We start from the raw sequence: 13,970 nt of genomic DNA, 5'->3' as shown, positions 1-13,970 counted from the left end.
CATGACCCACTTGTTCAATTACATCTTCACAGGCTTTCTATTTTCCATGGTTTCTGTCACTGCTTATAAGTTTGGCTGTCCTACAGCTTGCTCTGTAGGTCAGGCTGACCTCAAACTCAGAGATCCACCAGCTTATGTCTTCTGAGTTCTGGGATTAAAGGTATGCACCACCATATGCAACTTTAAACTTTTCTTCAGTTCCTTTTCACAAGTTGGAAATACAGCTGGGCTGTTTCTTACCCTCTGTCCTCACTCTCTTTATTCCATTTCTTAATCTGTTTGACTCTTTGAATGTAAGACTTAGCTACATTCTATTTCCTGGTGTTTCTTTTCTTCTCAAATTGTATATTTTGTACTATTATTAAATTTGCTTTTTCCTTTTCAGATTAATTCTTCATTAGAGTTAACACATATAAGAGCCACATATAAGAGTCTATACTAAGCTGTGTTGAGATTTTCTCTGCCAATGGAAGTAATAAAAAATTAATCAATTTATGACAGCTTATGCTCTCCTCTCTCTCTCCATATATATATGGCTTACTTACAGACTGCAGTGAAAAAATGTCTATCTATGAATGGATGAATGGAATGGTCAAGAATGTAGTAATTGTTCAGTCCCAAAGTCTCGGTGTCTGAGAGAGTCTTTTGTATATGTTGGAAGCCTAAAGGAATGAATGTGCTGACAAGGCAAGGGCAAACAGGTAAAAATCAAACCCTTCCCTCTTCCATTGTCCTGACATAAATTTCCAGCAAAAAGTGTGATCCAGATTAAGTGTGCCTTCAAACCTCACGATCTGGATTAAAGACGTATCTTTCTGCCTCAAGATCCGGATCACAAGTGTTTCTCCATTTTTGCATTGTAGTTCATTCTAGATGCATAACTGCATTCTGATCATTTTACCCTCCAATCATTCCCCGATAGAGATTTTAATGCAGAAGAAAATCATTAACTTGGAATGAATATTTTTAACCATACAAACAAAGAAAGAAATTAAAGAAAAATTCTCTGAGTTGACTAAAACAGAAAAATTGAGACTTTGTTAATTATCAGGAACAGATCCAGCAGAAATTTTAGTACCATTTACTAAAGATGAATTCAAAAATTATGGACAGAAAGTGAACTTTGACAAAGTGGTTGTAGTAATTTTGGGGAGAGACTAACAACTATCCCAAACGCAAGCGATTCAACTTATAAAGAGAACTAGCTAGATCCTTTCTCACATTGTACAGGGAACACCAACATCTGGATTCCCCACATTCTATACTAATAAAAATAAATCAGGAAATCCATGCTACAAATTAGAAAACTTAAGTAAAGTGGATAAAAAACCCTAATAATTCTGTCCAAAAATCAGAATTATATGCTATTCTCATAGTATTAATGGATTTTACATAACTTCTCAACATAGTTACTGTTTTGAAACATGCAGAAAGAATTGTTTTACAAATTGAAACCATTGAATTTATGCCAGAAGATACAGAATTGATGTTTTTATTTATTCAGTTACAAGTCATAATGAGGAATAGGGTCATCCCATATACATTAAACACATCTGGTCCCATGTGGGCCTGTCAGGTTCTCTAGCACAAATCAATCAATTTTTGATTGAAAGTTTGCCAGAGGCCTCAGAATTCCATAAAAAAATTTATGCCAATAGCAAAGGTTTAATTTTTTTTCAATTACTTGGCAAAAAGTCAAGGGAATTATGAGGAAATATCCTACTTATTTCTTATATAATCAAACTCCACTGCCTGCAGGAAGTAACCCAATGGGTACTCAGGGAGTTGAAATCTGACAGATGGATGTGTTCTGTTTTGTAGAGTTTAGAAAAGTAAAATATGTACACTGGACTATTGATACATATTCAGTAGTTCAATTGCAATTTCTTTGAGTTTGGAAAAAGCTAATTTGCTAATTGCCAATTCTCTAGAAGTTATCGTCATCGTGGGTATACCTGTAGAAATAAAGACAGACAATGCTCCAGCATATGTATCTAAGAAAATGAAACAGATTTTTGCTTTCTACAATATGAAGTTTATTATAGGTATAGCACACAATTCTATGTGGCAAGCAGTTATAGAAAGTTCAAATCAAACTCTAAAGGTTATAAATATAAAAATTTTAAACAGAAAGGTAATAAAGACCCTCAGAAATAGATTTCACCATGTTTTATTAACTTTGAATTTTCTAAATGCTAATGAGAAAGAAACAACAGCTTCAGAGAGACACTGGATAATAGGCAAAGCTATGGAATTTAATCAGCATACTTTAAAGATGTGTTGCTTTCAGCCAGGTGGCGCAAACCTTTAATCTCACCACTTGGGAGGCAGAGGCAGGCAGATCTCTGTGAGTTTGAGGCCAGCCTGGTCTACAAGACCTAGTTCCAGGACAGGCTCCAAAGCTACAGTAAAACCCTACCTCAAAAACCAAAAATAAATAAATAAAATATAATAAAAATAAACAAACAAACAAACAAAAGATGTGTTGATCTCAGAATGGAAACCAGAACATGTGTTATGTTGGGGAAGGGGTTTTACTTTTGTTTCCACAGGAGAAGAAAAGCTGTGGATACCATCAAAATTGATGAAGTTCACTTTGAACAAGAGAGCCCTTTTGATTTGAAGAAATGATATTTCATCAAACAACTTGTTCATTCAATCTAAACTAACCTATAAATGTAACAGACACTTTTCATTTAGTCAGATATAAGTTAACAACAGGAACCTCTCCAAAGTTAGGTTTGGGTCAGGGATTTATTTTTGTCTATTCAGAAGAATGAAAGCATCCACTAGTTGGGACCTGGGGTACAGTGACTAGGAGGTGTGAGGACTGGACTTCTCCTAGTCTACAAGGTCTCTAATAGAATCAGTAAACATTCTTGAGCATCACTTTTTTTGATTGGCATTTCTTTTAGGCATGTGCTCCTAGCAGTAAAAAGATGATGAATTTTGTACGCTTCAGTAAAAACTAATACTCAAATCTCCAGGGCTTTTCCTGTACTATATTCACAATTCTCTTTCTGCTGACTGTATGTGATATTGCACCTTAATTTTTCATTTTACTATTATGTAATAGGTAATTATTCTTAGGTTTATTGATGTGTGTATGTCATCTTTATTAAGTTCCATTTACAAGTCTAATTTTTTATTATGTCATATTTTTACTTGTGGTATTTACATGCTCAAATACAAGAACTTGATTATGCATCCACAGTGCACATAGTTTCCTCATTCTCTGATTCTTTCAGATGTTAAAGATAGACTTTGATAAGCCTGTGATTTTAATATTATCCAATTTATTTTGTGTCTAGAAGGCAAATAAATGTGTTCATAGTTTCATATTTCTAAGCATTTTTTTGAATAGGCCTTTGCTAAATTTGCGACTAAAGTCCATTAATGAAACTTTATATATAAACATGCACATCGATTCATATTCAATGCCCTCAGTATTCTCAGTTAATCATAAAATGCAAACTTTTTCTTTCAATTTTTACACATTATACTTGAATGTATGGTATATGCACATGTGTGCACTTGTATGTCATATGTATATGGGTGCAAAGTGCAGGCCAGAATCAGAAGATAATGCTAACTAATTTCCTCTGCCTTATGTTTTTGGAGACAAGATCTCTTGTTGAGCCTGCAGGATCTGTCTGTCTCTGCCCCTGCTATGATGGAATTACATAGGCATATTACATATTTCTTTTATTTGTGGATCCTTAGAATTCAAACTTAGGCATTCATGCTTACATAGCAAGCACTTGACCAACACAAACATTTCAGTAGCCCCACAAAATATCACTTTTAAAAAGTAAATTGACCTTACTAAAGCCGTAGATGTCAAAAAAAATCTATTAATTGACCTTCAGAGTGGGAAATGTTTTATGTTTCAGAACACAGTACTATTTAAACATCTCGCCAGCAAAGTGATTTCTTCATTTAAATATTATTTATATTGGAGCTAATTATTAAGCCTCATACTGTAATGTGGTAACAACTAGTTTGTGCCTTCTGAGAAGGCAAATGAATAATAAACATTTTCTCTAAAATTGTTTCCATTTTTGAATTTTTATGTGATAGTTGATTGTTGATCATTTGTGTAACTAAATGCTACTGGGAAATGCACCTTTCTTGGCATGCTTACTTTCCAGGAGCTCCTAGCAATTAACCAACAAAGGTCCAGCCATGCTGAGAAGGTAGCATCTCTGCTGCCAGAATATTCAGTCATTTTTGAAATGCAAATTGATTTAACACTTATGCTTGAAAATTGTAAGTTGCTACTGAAAAACAAGATTACAGTGCAGCAAGAATACCATCATATCCATTCATTTTAGAACACTGTGAAATAAAGTTAAAAGAATTCAGCACATGGATGAGGATCTAAAATGCTTAAGGTTTCTGTGCTCCTTCTTGGTGTTTTACCTTTGAAAAACACCATTGTTTTTCTAATATTGTTTCAACACCAGTACTGTTTGCCAAATTACTTTCCCCAAAGGTGATGTGGTTAGTATAGAAATGAAGTATAATATAAATAATGTAGCAATTTGTTAATACATGATTAAAATTAACATCTATTTTTATTGAAACATTCAGCCTTTCATGAAATGAATAATTTAAAGTCTTTAAGGAAGTAAAGTTATGGAAGAAATAAACTTAGAGTTTAAATTTGTTTCATAATTTTTTTGCAGAAGAGTAATAATAGGACTTAGAAAACATAGTTTAATGTGTGTGTCTGTGTGCATATGCGTGTTGTGTGTTTGTGTATGTGTGTGTGTGTGTGTGTGTAGACCAGGTTTATGTTAGGCATCTTCTTCAAACTATTTTGACCTTGATTTTTGAGACAGGGTCTTTGTATTCTGGGAATTTCTACTTCGACTTGGCTGGTTTGCCAATGAGCTACATGAATCATTCTGCTTCCATCTCACAAGTGTTCGGACTGCAGGTGTATCCCACCACACCCAGATATTAACATCAGTGCTGAGGACTAAAATAAGGTCCTCAAGATTGTGCATCAAGCACTTTACTGCTTAACTTTTCCCTATTTTCCATACCCTGTTGTTTATGAACATTTATCTGATATTGTATACGGCTTGTGACTATTTCAATACCAATGTGTCTGCTATATGAGAGTATCAGATTTAAGTAAGAAACAGGAGGCAGAAATATGAGACCTGACACATAGATAAAGCCTTGTTCACATTTGTGACACGAATGGAAGTATGTTGTTGGGAGTAAGAATACAGGGGGGGGGGACAATTTACAAGCACTTTACTGCTTAACTTTTCCCTATTCTCCATACCCTGTTGTTTATGAACATTTATCTGATATTGTATACGGCTTGTGACTATTTCAATACCAATGTGTCTGCTATATGAGAGTATCAGATTTAAGTAAGAAACAGGAGGCAGAAATATGAGACCTGACACATAGATAAAGCCTTGTTCACATTTGTGACACGAATGGAAGTATGTTGTTGGGAGTAAGAATACAGGGGGGGGGGGACAATTAAAGATGCTGTGAAGAAAATGTATCGTGAAACTTTGGTCCAGAGTGGACACGAGCAGTGGAGGCAATTCCAAGCCAAGGGAATAGTTATACCTATGTGTGAAGACCTTCTTGAAAAAACAAACAAACAAACAAAAACAAAAAAAAAAAAAAACAGTAGAAAGTGGATGAACACCTGAACTACCAAAGCCATTGCTTTCAATAATAATCCTATCCTTTTGTACACTTGGGATCTAGGCACCATTAGGAGCTTAGCACTTACTTTTAGGATAACCATCTGTGATTCACACCTAACATGGCACTCTGAGTATAGTCAAAAGCACTGTCTTTTTACATAGTTTCCACTACTCATTACCCTTGGTCAGTCCTTATATGGAAAACTCCCCAAATAGCTGAACATTTTCTGATTGTTCTGACAACCTCCAAGATTTAAGAGGCCAGGATTAAAATTTTCATTATAAATTTCATTAGTTTTTTCTTTATTTTATTCTTCTCATATTGTTTCACCTCTCTGTTTGTTCTTCACATATTTAACTCCACTTAAACTTTTTATTCTTTGTAGGGTGTATATGCAGGGCAAACTTATTCATATCACAAAGAGTTAATGATTTCACGAGTGGAAACAATATGTGAAAATATGTCTTCTATTCCTGAAATAGTGAATAAATACCACTGACTTAAGGAACTTCAAATTTTTCAATTTAATACACTCAAAAGGACTAAAAAATTATTAAGTTTATATAGTCCAGACTGGGGGGGTTTAAAGAACAATTACCATATATCATAAAGAGAAGCAAGAAATCTTGTAAAATACTTCATATTAGGTTCTTAGATTTGCTATAATAAAGCATTACATATTTTGTGACTTAGAATAATGAGAATTTATGCTTTCAAAATCCCATGGCTTATGCCAGCATTCTTGGCATTGATAAATCCTTTCTTAGTGAAGTACCAGAGAAGAATCTTCATGTGTTCATCCTAGCTTCATGCTGTTACACTCCATCTTCTAAAATCTTTCTCCTTTCTGTATCCTTTCCCCTTTATGTGAAAAAACAAGTCACTAGATTAAGGGCTGCTCTAGTCTCCTCTGGCCTTATCTAACCTGAAGACAGCTGTAAAGTTCCCATTTCTAATTAAATTCAGTGTCAGAGGTTTGGTGTGACAGACATTTTCAGGAACATTATTTCGTTCACCATAGATGTCTTACCACACCATAAGATGGGTCTTTTCAATGTTAAACATGTAGTAAGGCAGAGAAGAGTTCCAAACTCTAGAAGATCAGGAACTGCCTTCAAATTTTCACCTGGTCATTTTTTCTTGGACTATATAGTAAAAAGGTATGTATTTAATGGTAGTAGGGAAATATGGGAAATATTGATAAGCAGCTATCTGAACTTAAGCAAAATTCTTCTGTGACATAGAATCTACATGTTTATATTGTTCCTTATAGAAAGGTCTTTAGAGAAAAGTCTTAGCTATGGATAACCAAAGCTAACACTTCACAGAAAATTACTGTAGGCCAACAATATAAACATATGCAATAGCAATTAAGTTAGGGGACATTGAGAGAAATACAACTAAATGGTCTTAAAACTGAGATGTGCTCATCTGAAGTTTTTTTTTTCTAAGTAAGTAAACAGAAGTTAGAGAAATGGCACAGCAAGTATAAACAGTGGGTTTTCTTCTAGAGGACCTTAGTTCTGATACGTACATGGCTACTTAAAACTGTCTGTTACTCTAGTTCCAGAGGATCTAATGTTCCCTTCTAGATTCTGAAGGTGTCAAATGCACAGAAAATACACAGACATACAGTTAGGCCAAAACACTCACATACACATTTTTATAATTACATTTTCACCATATATGGTTGAATAAGAATTTCAGAAACAAGAATTTGAACCAAATAAGACAATTATTAAAATATTAAATAAGAAAAAATAAAATTTAGAAACACAGAAGGGTACAGAGAAAGAAAAAAAGAGGGGAGGCATCCTCACAAACTTTCCCTGCTCTCTACAGTCCTGAGCATGTAATGCACAATTCTCCCCCTACCCTCTCTTACTTGGACAGCAATAATGCTGGAACAGTGAGCCTTAACATGTCTGACAAAACTATGTGTGAATTTTACAAAGGCCACCAGCCTCAGTGCTCCAAGAATTTCTTTCTGCATCCACAGTGCTAACAGCTGCTTCTATTCACCTGGAATGCCTTTTGTATGTGTGTAATTACCTTTCTTGTTCTTCTCCAAGAGAAAATCTCCAAATTTCCATGTAGGTTAATTTGTGATTTTCTTCCCTCTTTTGTAAAACAGTAGTGATGTTTTCCTTCAGTGAAGTGTGTGCACACCTATTTTACCAAAGCAAAGAGGTTCTTTAACTACTACCTATTAAATCCATCTCATTAGAAAATATTTTCTCAATATTTACTGATCTGTGCTTAGCACTAGACAGTTTGGGAATATTGTTTATCCCAACTTACATATTACACAAAGCACTTATATTCTCACTAGTTTTTATTTTTACTGAGCTGTGATTCTTTAGTTAATAGGCACACAATATTCACCCATGATTTTCTTAGTTTTTCAAGAAAATATATGAAATAATGATATATATAACAGAATAAAAGTCATATATATAAAATTATGTTGCCATTTTAACTGAAACATGATGTATTATCTTTAAATATTTTGAGATGACTTTTTTTGTAGCACCTCTTCTTACAAAGAAGAGTATTTCTACACTGGTAAAAAGTCTAGAAACAGTGAAATCAAGAACTAACAATATACTAATACAAAAGAAATAGCAAGCATAGTCAAGGACTGCTGAGGGAAATGTTATTTTTCACTAGGGCTTAACTGTTGCTCTACATTCTTACTGAGAATAGAAATATATCAATTGCCATTGGTTACAATATTTATATCTACTTTATCTTTTATCATAACTAAGGAAAACTAAAATTATAACTATCTATAATTAGAGTGTTAAGTATTTTTCCATGATAAGTCAATGAAGTGACTGACATTCAGAAAAATGGCATACCTTAGTAACAGAATGTCATAAACTCAAGAATGTTTGGGATTAGAAAGTATGCTAAACATCAGATATTGAAATGTATGTCCTACCTTGATATGTTGTATTTTTGAGAATATCAGATGTTCCAGACCTTTTTCTGCTTAATCCCAAATGCACAAAGTTTAATCAAAGTAATAATGCAACATTATCAATGTTAGTAATAGAACACAATAAAAATATTTTTGAGTGATAAAATATTAGTTCTTGATTGTAGTTGGCTGCTTTTTTCTCTTTGTCTCATTGGGGGGTCCACCATTCAACTTCCAAATAAATACACACATGGAGACTTATTCTTACTTATGAATGTTTGGCCTTAACTTGACTTTTTTCTAGCCATCTTTTCTTAACTCAAATAATCTCATGTAGGCAGAGACTGCTTGTTTGTTCCCAGTTGCACAGACAACGAAATAGCCACTCAGAAACTATATTATTTTCAATAATATTTGGCCAATAGCTTCAGCTATTGCTAGCTAGCTCTTATATCTTTTGTTAACCCATTTCTATTATTCTATATTTTACCATGAGACTCACAGCCATTGAACAAAAGCCTCTTCTTTATTAATCAATAATACAACATAGAGACAAAAGGCCTTCCCACACCATTTCCTCTTTTCTGCCTAAATTAAAAGGAAGGTTTTAACTTTTACATAGTAAAATTACATATAATATAACAGGTATCAAAAAAGAATTACAGTTACAATATTTATATTTACTTTATCTTTTATCATAATTAAGGAAAACTATAATTATAACTGTCTATTCTTCAACTCCATCAAAGACTCCAGAAGGATATAATATTACCTAAGTTAACAGGAAGGACATTGTAAGCAACATCCAAAACTCTAGAATTGACAGAGATATCTCATTGCCTGGACAGTCACTCAAAGTTCTTCTGTAACTTTGGGGTACCCATCTTCAGCCTACAGGATCATAGTGTCTAGCAGACTTTTCCATGAAGCAGGGAATTTCAAAGACAAATCAACCTATATTGGCAGTCATCACTTTCTTCTATGTTCTGCATAATGTCTTGCACTCTTTCATGAAGCAAGTACACTGAAGAATTGCCTCACTTTCTTTAGGCATCTTCAGCAGTCATTTTTATGTGAGTCCAGTATGTCTAGTTCATACAGCACAACATCAAGCAGTACAGGCAAGAGCAGTTTCTTGCCCAAATCGCTAAGAAATTCCATAAGGAACCTCTTCAATGCCCATTATCCTCTTGAAGTAATTGGTGCTGCCAGGAGCAGATGTGTCTCACTGTTATAAAAAGTCCCAAGTTCTTAAAATATTTTAAGTGCTATATTCTGTAGTCTTTGAAAAATTTGGAGAATACCTATCCAATTGAAATACATCTCCATGTATCTAGAAAACCTAGCTAACAAAACAAGTTTTGTTATTATAGATAACTATCTATAAACCTGTATTTCTTAAATATACATTACATTTTTAAATGAGCTGCACAAACAATACCTTAATCAAGAGAAAAAATATACACATAACAAAATTGATCTTGAATTTGAATCAATAAACCGAGATCCATACCAATGCAAATCTCTAAAAGCATATCCCTTCTTAAATGTAAACAAACATTTATAAACAATCATTTAGAGAATTTGGGCATAGTTTCTCCAAACTGCTTCCTGCTTTTTGTTGTATGAAGTAATATTTGGGAATGTTCACCATGACCTTTTGGGAAGTCTTGGTCCATCAAACCACATTAGTCTAGAAGAAATTCATAGGTTCTCATCTTCTATGGAAACAAAAGCAGATCCTCTTTTCAAAAGCAACAAATCCTTAGACCTTAATTCTGAAATCAAAATACCTTTAAATATATACATAAGCTTAGTTTACCAGCCTATACAATGAAGTATCTCTCTGTACTTAGCTTCTTCAAATCAAAAATTCAAAGAAAACACAATAATATACATAATCCAGACTCTCTGTGTGTTCTTTCTTTACATGACTTATTTTCTTACTCTATTACCTTTTCTACAAGCTTAATATTTATTTTCTTTACTCCTTTAGTCTATGACTGTCTGTACTCTTTTATATCACATTTTCTGTCTCTTTACTCTTTTCTTTCTCTCCCAAGCCTACATACATTTTATAAACACACTTGTTCTTGTTTATATGTCTTTTATGTCTGAATATGTCCTATCATGTATCTGAAATCCTTTTCTGTCCAGGAGCACTTCTTAAGCAGTGTTACTTGATCTAAGCTTGCTTTGTCTTTTAGCTCTGCCCAGTCCAACATGGCAGAGGTCCATTCACTCCCTCTGAGACTATTGGTTGGGAGCCACACTCACACTGGTAATAAGTTGGCTCATGCTGCCATCAAGTAGCTTGCAGCAAGCTGCCCATAAACCCCATTCAAATGCTTGGCCTCCTGAAAGAGCCATGGTTCATACTGACAGCATGGACCATTGCTACTACTGAATCAGGAAGACCTCTCTTAAAGGAATCACACCTCTGTGAAAATGCTGCTACTAAAAGGCAGCATTTTTTTGTGTCTAGGATTTCTTTCCAAGCTTTCTCAGGCTTTACATGGTTTTACATGGATTTAGTCAGCCCTACATTGGCATGCCAATCTATAGCCAGAGACAACTTGTTTGTTCCTGGCCTCCCATATCACAAAATAACCACTCAGAAACTACATTACTTGCAATATTGTTTGGCCAATAGTTTAAGTGCATTGCTAGCTAGCTCTTATATCTTTGATTAACCCATTTCTATTATTCTATATTTTATCATGTGGCTCATAGCCTACTGAAATTATGATTAATAGAATGGTTATTTATTTAAGTGGGGAAAACTTACAGATCACCGTCCCAGACAACAGCCCTCTGTATGATCAGGAAAGGAGCCAAGAAGCCGGAAGTGGAGCCGGAAACTAGAGCGCAAGTGGAGGGCAGTTGCTGCTTTTTTAAACAGAGAGATATCATGCCCCAATGGGCTGGTATCTCAGTGGCTATTGGCTGAAGGAGTGAAAGGAGCTCCCAAAACATCTCCCCCTTTTGTTTAAGTAAGAGAGTGCTAAACTTACTACAAAATTATATACAATAAGTACAAATATCCTATTCTAAATAGCTTAAGTCTTGTATAATAAATAACTTGGCCAAGTCATGAGAGGAAAGTAACTACATTTATATAGTCTTCAACCCCATCGAAGATCTGAGAAAGGAAATAGTGTTACCTGAGTAATTAGGAAATACAATCAAACAACTTCCAAAACATGCAACAAATCACAAAGACAACTGGCTACCTGGGCAATCACCCAAAGTCACGTTTGTAGTGCTGAAGCAACCAACTTTAGCTAAGGCCTAATGTAACTGACAGACCATTATCAAAGGCAAGAAACTATTCAAAACTATTTTACCCTGTCTTTGCAGGCTATGACAGTCCTGTTTTATCCATTTACAAATTATCTGTATCTCTGTCAGTGGTTGAGTTATGGGCATTTCTTTGCCCAAAGGCCAGTCCTGCCAAGAAGAAAGGCTCCAAGTGGAGTCTCTTTGGTGCTCAACATTCTCTCAGGAATAGATCAGTGTTGCTAGGAGAGATTGTGTCTCACTACCACAGAACTCTGAGTTAGATTAAAGGCCATTTTCTACAGCTCTTTAAAGAGGTTGAAGATTATCTATCAATACTGCATATAATCTCTATGTATCTAATGAACTTGATTAGTCTAATTATAAATGACAAGGATAGATGACTATTGATCTATATAATTCTCAATACCTATCTAACTTAAAGATTAAGACAATAAACAACTGTGCAATAAATGATAAAATGACCTCCAATGTAAACAATGTACAAGTATACATTGTGATATGGTATATATATGTATATATATACATATATATATCAATACATAAACAATATATAAGTATCTTAATCAGAGGTAGATATATATACTGCAATATGGTAAATATACATATATCAATACTATATATATATATATATATATATCAATACATAAAAATGTTTTAGACAGAGGTAGAAGCATACATGCATACAATAGTCAACATAATCAATATACAAGAATCAATACCAATATATTTGTCTAAAAACAGTAACTCACAAGTACCAATCTATTATCCCATTATGCAATTATCCCTCTTTTTTTTCAAAAAGATCCCTGAGCTCATAAAATTCCTCCCCCAACCCTCAACCATATACTAATTATAATCAACCACTAAATGATGTCCCTAAACCCAAGGACAAACTTTACTGGGAAAGGGGACATCGTTCTCTAGAATTACTTCCAGCTGTCATGGGGGTGACGTTCTTTCTGGGGGATCCTGTGAAAATAAAATGATGATTAACTTTCAAGAACAATGTCTTTTAAAATTGCAAATACTCTCTGAGTATTTTTTGGAGGTCTGGCCAGAATGTTGTACAAGATGTGCACCATTTCAGCTAACCAAGTTGGAACCGTCTTGTGCAGCTGGTACCCAAAACAGGTATTGTAGTAGTACTATCAGTATCATGACATTATATCAACCAGGTGGAGTTGTTGTTACGGGGCCCCATATTCTTCCTTGAAACTTAAAAAGTCACTGCAGGAAAAACTTATTGTTCATTGTGGAAAACTTAAATATTAATCATATAGACATATACAGACATACATATATTCAATGAAAGGCATGATAGACATATTTAATGAAAGGTATGATAGATATGAAGAAGAGCAAAGATGTTTTCTTAACTCATATTTCTTTCTGTCCCATATCATGGCTCTTGACATAAGACAGAAACTCTAGCAACTCTGGGTTTTTCTCTTGGAATTAGAGAGGGACTGAGTCAGACTCCAACTCCAAAACGAGCTCTATAAATTTAGAAATATGATTTAGTATATCTTACTTACAGAACCTATTCCGTTTTCTTCATAGTTCCTATTGGGTAGTTATTTTTCCATCTGTCAGTATTCAAACATCTAGGGTCCCTTGAACTTTTCAATGATCAGTGTTTTCCTGTGGAGATAAGAACAAAACACTGCCCCTATTCTATATGTTTTTCTCACCACCTGTAAGATTATCATCATTGTGGATGAACTGTCATTTCTCATTTCCAAAAGGTTTCTCCTCTTCAAATCAAATCTTTATTAATTTTGATGGTATCCACAATTTTTCTTCTCCTGTGAAAACAAGAGCAAAAACCTTCCCCAATGGAGCACATCTCCTGGCTTCCATAGAGAGGTCAGCACATCTTTGAAATAAACCGATTGATTTAGTTCAGCAGACTTTTGCATTATCCAATGTCTTTCTGCCACTGTTGTTCCTTTCTCATTAGGGTTAAGAAAATTCAAGGTTAATAAAGCATTAGGCAATCTATTTCTGGGGGTATTTTCCATCCCTTTCTGTTTATTCAGCATATCCTTTATAGTACGATTTG

This window comes from Chionomys nivalis, chromosome 24 (genome assembly GCF_950005125.1).
Source record: "Chionomys nivalis chromosome 24, mChiNiv1.1, whole genome shotgun sequence".
Lineage (NCBI taxonomy): Eukaryota > Metazoa > Chordata > Mammalia > Rodentia > Cricetidae > Chionomys > Chionomys nivalis.
Note: the sequence above shows the minus strand (reverse complement) of the source record.